Genomic DNA, 5,285 nt, shown 5'->3' with positions numbered 1-5,285 from the left:
GCTTGAATCACATTACGTTTGGGAGGAGTCCAAGTATGAGTACCTTCCAATCGACCTATCAATAGCCGAGATGTATCGCATGTATAACGAATGGCGTCATACAAAATCTTACCTAGAGGTGACATATATATTTTACGCACGTATCTTTAACGAACGATTCAACATACAATTTCAACATCTAAAGAAAGACAGATGTGATACTTGTGAGGCATACAACAATCGCAAACCAGGAGATTTGACCGAAGAAATGAAAAATGACCAACAAAACCATTTAAAAGAAAAAGACATGGTTAGACGAATTAAGGAGGATTGTAAACTCGAATCAAAATTTGACAAAGAGCTTGTAGTAGCAGCTTTCGATCTCCAAAAAGTGTTGTTGACACCATTTGGCCAAGTAAGCTCCTTCTACTATTCAAGACGTCTAACCACCCATAATTTGATTGTTACCGACATTTCAAGTATGAAAACATCCTGTTCCTTTTGGACAGAGGCCGAATGTCAAAAGTGATCCTGCGAGGCGGCGACAAGTTTAATGAACTTTCTAGAAATGAAAACTCAAAGTGGGGTGAAAAAATTCCAATCATTTTGCGATCGATGTGGAGGGCAGAACAATAATAGGATGATGTATATCATGTTGTCCTATGCTATCAAAAAGTTTGGCATTCAATCTATAACGTACCTGGTATCTGGTCATTCATATAGTGAAAATGACACCGCACACTCAGTAGTGATTGAAAGAATGGTTTCAAATTAAACAATCTACACACAAGCAGAATGGGAAGCCATGATCCGATGTGAAATTGTGTGTTTTCAACGTCTTAGAGCATCCACATGATATCATTGATTTCAAGAATCCTAAAGCCTTTCCTGAATATCACGATGTTTTAAACGACAAAACTGAGGAAATCATGACGAGCAGAAGAAGAAACAAAAGGAGCTAAATGAAAAGATGGAAATGCAAAATGGGAAAGTCACAAAAGTCTTCTGGTCGGAAATGATATGCATCAAATTTTCCCTTGAAAATCCAGAAACAATGTACTTTATTGGAACTAATTTTCGCGGGAACTAATTTTTCGATAAAATTGGAAAAAATTGTATTTCGCGGGAATTAATTTTCGCAGTGGTTTTCAACTCTCAAAATTTTTCGCGGGATCAAATTTTCGCGATTTTGACGAAAAACCGCGAAAAACGCTAAAATTAAAACCCGCGAAAATTAGTTTCAATAAGGTACTTCAAGTACCAATATGATGAAATTTACCGTACAGCAAAGCTTTCAAAATCTTTGGCCAGCCTGAGAAACAAGAAGTTAGAGAAAAGTAAAGAAATGATGATGAAAAAGTGACCCTAAAAAAATATTATTTCTTGTCCACCGGGTGACAGAAAAAGGTCATGTGCATAGCTGGAAAAAATTTAACATTGAAACTCAAATTAACGCATAAAGTCGTGACAATGCCACACCACTCGTTGATGTCAAAAATTGTCTTCAACCCCATACCTCATACTAGGCTTTAGGGGTGGTTTAGAATTACCTATTACCTATTTATCTAATGGGTTTTTTAAATTCAATTTGGCATAAAGATCCTTGTCATAAGGTAACTTTTGATATCGAAAAATTTCGATGACATCACTTGGTGATCATAGGCATGATCCTAAAGTGAGCATACCTTAAGGGAGGAAATTTTCGCGGGAATTTAATTTCGCGATTGGTCAAATTATGTTTTTTCGCGGGAATTTAATTTCGTGGTTCATCGATTTTCGAAAAATTCGCGGGAATTTAATTTCGCGGTTGCAGGATATTTTTGGCCAAAAGCGTTATTAAATAAGCCAAAATTCTGTTTTAAGGCTAGAAATAGTACGAATTTGGGGGAATGCGTGAAATAAATTAAATTTCGCGGGAATTTAATTTCACGGTTAGACGATTTTGTAAAATTTCGCGGGAACTTAATTTCGCGGTTTTAGGCAAAATCCGCGAAAACCGCGAAATTTTGTTCCCGCGAAATTTCTTCCCTTAAGGTAAATCAAGAATTTCCTTTGTTTTTTCAAAAGGCTTTGAAAAAAGTTCCCTGGGTTTAGAAGGCTTATTTTGTCCTAAGTGTTCAATAAGTTATGGATATTTTACATTTACATTAAAAACTAAATTTGTACTGTATCTTACTGTCAGTATGTGATCATACTGAAGGTGTGGAAATATTTAGGTGTCAACAATTATTTTATTTGGAAGCTAAATAAAAGTTAGAATTTTACAGAAATTTCTATCCAGGGCTTTGTTATTTCAAGAGCTATTGACATTAGTTTCCTCACACTTAACAGAGAAAGCCCCCTCCCCTAGTATGATTAGAGTTGAAGAGCTTTGAAGTATTATGTTACATAATTTGGGAATTAAAATGATTGGAAACTTTGAATACTCAGCAAGATTCCTTACTTGAGATGATAAAACTGGGATTTTCGTTAATTCTCCACTGTACTTAAACGTTGTAGAGGTTTTCAATTTGTCTGTATCAAAGCCCTCGTGTTGAAGAATGCTAGAGCTGTATCAACCTTTGTTGTCCCACTGACATTGATTTTCTTCTCTGTGCAGACCTTGACCAGCTCAGTTTTCTTCTTCTTGTAAATTGGATGATTCTTCAGCTCATTCCTGATTATCTCGATGTTAGCATCTTCTTTGGTTTGAGTCTTCTGGTTTTGTAAAAAGTGCCGAGTTCCATCTAAAGGAAATGGAAAAGAAACATAAAACAAGATTTAATTTCTAAAATTTCAATTGGTGTGGAATTTTATGCAGGTTCACTCATTTCACTAAAGGCAACAAAATACTTACAAGTCATTCTGTCATAGTGTGCAGAGGGTTCTCTACCCCCATCGTCCTTATAGTATATCCCTATTTTTAAAACCTCACAAACCTGCACTGTTTACAGCAATCGTTCACCAACCCTTTAAATACGCAAAAAAGACCGGAAATCTCCATAGCTAATGGGAATAGTAAGTCTCGCTATTTACGTCCCTTATTTTGTTAACAAATATCAAATTCTTTAACCAATATGTGATACTGTTCATATTTCGATTAAAATATTGTTAACTCCTAACTTTATTGTATCCCCTTAGTTCAAATCCCATTTTATTCAGTATTATTTGAAAAAGTCCTTTTCTTGAAGAGTTGGACTCCCCTTAAAGAAGGGGATCACACTATGATCTCACTATTGTTCAAATTCTTTGAACCAGCACTTTTAAGTTGCACTTTACTTCTATTAAATGGGAGCTGCAGGTAAGATATAATAGTCAAAGAAGTATTGAACCTTCAACTATTCCAAAAATTAAATGAACAAAAAGAGACAAACTTGATGGTATTCATCAAGTGGACACAACAATACAACATGCTCAGAATTAATATTCGTGGAATGGAAAACATGATTGTGATGTCAAAATGATGACAACAAGACCTATATAATCATATAATGGAGCTCTCCTTTAGACTCAATCCATCTAATGTAGTCAGGAATCGGTTGTTTTGGATTGAAATTCTCAGATGAAGACGAGGTAAAGGTGTATTTGTCCTTCCAAGATTCTTGGATCTCCAGATAGTCATTATAATACCGGGTGCGCCACAAAAAAAGTTTCTCTCTTTAAAACTAATTTTCTCGAAATCTAAAAGTTTTAAAAGAACCATTCCTATTTCGTTGGAAAGAAGAAAGATAAACTTAAACTTTGGTGGGTCATTTATTGAATTCGATTCATTACATCAAAAGTTATACTCAATTGAATAAAAAAGTTACTTTCAGAAAATGCTCAAAAACGTTAAAAATCGTCATATCAAATTAAACTGAAGCATAGTTATATGATATATCAGTGTTTTCGTTTCAGTCATTAAAAATGATAATCAGCTGTCTAAATGACCTTTTGTTAATTAAAGGAAGGTTGAAGTTATTTAAAATAAGGTTGAATTTCAATGAAAGGAAGAAAATTCGTCGAAAAAGGCAAAATAATCTGGTAAAATTTATAAAAATACATCAAATATAGGTTTCGAGGTAGATCCAGCCTTACATAGACGTTATCCAGTCTAGAACCAAAAATCTAAGAAAAATTCCAGTAAAACCAAATTAGATTAATGTTGATGAGGATTTTAAACCCTTTCGACCCTTTCGTTTCAAATTTATGTGTTTTGTTACGGAAAAATGCTCTTAATTATGTAAAGGCTATTGCAATTGCCAAATTTAAAGTAAAAATTTTATAGGTCGATTTTTGACGTTTTCGAGCACTTTCTGAAAGTAAGTTTTTTATTCAATTGAGCATAACTTTTGATCTAATGAATCGAGTTAAATAAATGTAAAAATATGATATTTCTTTTGTAGTAAATATAAAATAAACACATGTTTATTCATATTTTCACATGCCGAAATTTCACATTCAGACATAACCTCAAAATAAATACCATATTTACTACAAAAGTAAACGCAGCAGAAATTTCACATTCAGACGTTTTCTGACCTTTCTCAAACGGATTTCTACAGATTTAAGAAAACCGAAATCCCAGTTTTTCATGCAGTGTATTGTCTTGATATTTGAAGATGTCCAGTGAAGGTTTCTCAACACCTATCCTTGGTGGAGCATGTAAAGAGATTCTGGCATTAACATCTTTCTCAGCATGATGCCGTTTGGCTTGATATGTTCCCTTGAGAAACACTACTAGGTCTGAAAACATCAATTGTGGACACGGTTGATGTTTTTTATCCACAGTCGATCGTTTTTATGGACAGTTTTTTCTTTTTCTTGACAGTCGATGCCTGGAAATAGACAGTCAATACTTTTCATGAACTGCCGAGATTATTTAATTGACTGTCGATATCTGTATACACTGTCCGATTTGCTGATCTCGGCAGTCGAAGCTGATCCGGCTGTCGATAGCTGATCCGACTGTTCGATACTTACTTCGATACCTTGACTCGACTGACTCGATGGTGATCTTTTACTGGCCAAGAAAATTCTAACTTTCAAGGATCAGATTCTTTTTTAGGTTACGTCATATTTCCTTCGTTTCGAGCGTAAAAACTCTACACTCGTAAATAAGGCCTAAAAGCCTGGAGTGTTTATTTGTGTGGACTACACTTTTTTTAAGAAACTAGTTTTCCAAGCAGCCTCAATGTTTTAAGAAAATCCCTTTTGAGCCTTAAATTTTTATGTTCTAAACTTTTTTGACTAATCAGCCCTTCTCATGCAAAGAAAAAAGCATTTGTTTTGATTGGAAGGTTTTAAAAACCGAATTAAAAATGCTATTTCTCATTCTCAGCATGTTT

The sequence above is a fragment of the Clytia hemisphaerica genome, unplaced genomic scaffold (genome assembly GCF_902728285.1).
Source record: "Clytia hemisphaerica strain Z4C2 unplaced genomic scaffold, Clytia hemisphaerica genome assembly, whole genome shotgun sequence".
NCBI lineage: Eukaryota > Metazoa > Cnidaria > Hydrozoa > Leptothecata > Clytiidae > Clytia > Clytia hemisphaerica.
The sequence above is the reverse complement of the archived record's forward strand: the minus strand, read 5'-3'. Positions refer to the sequence as shown.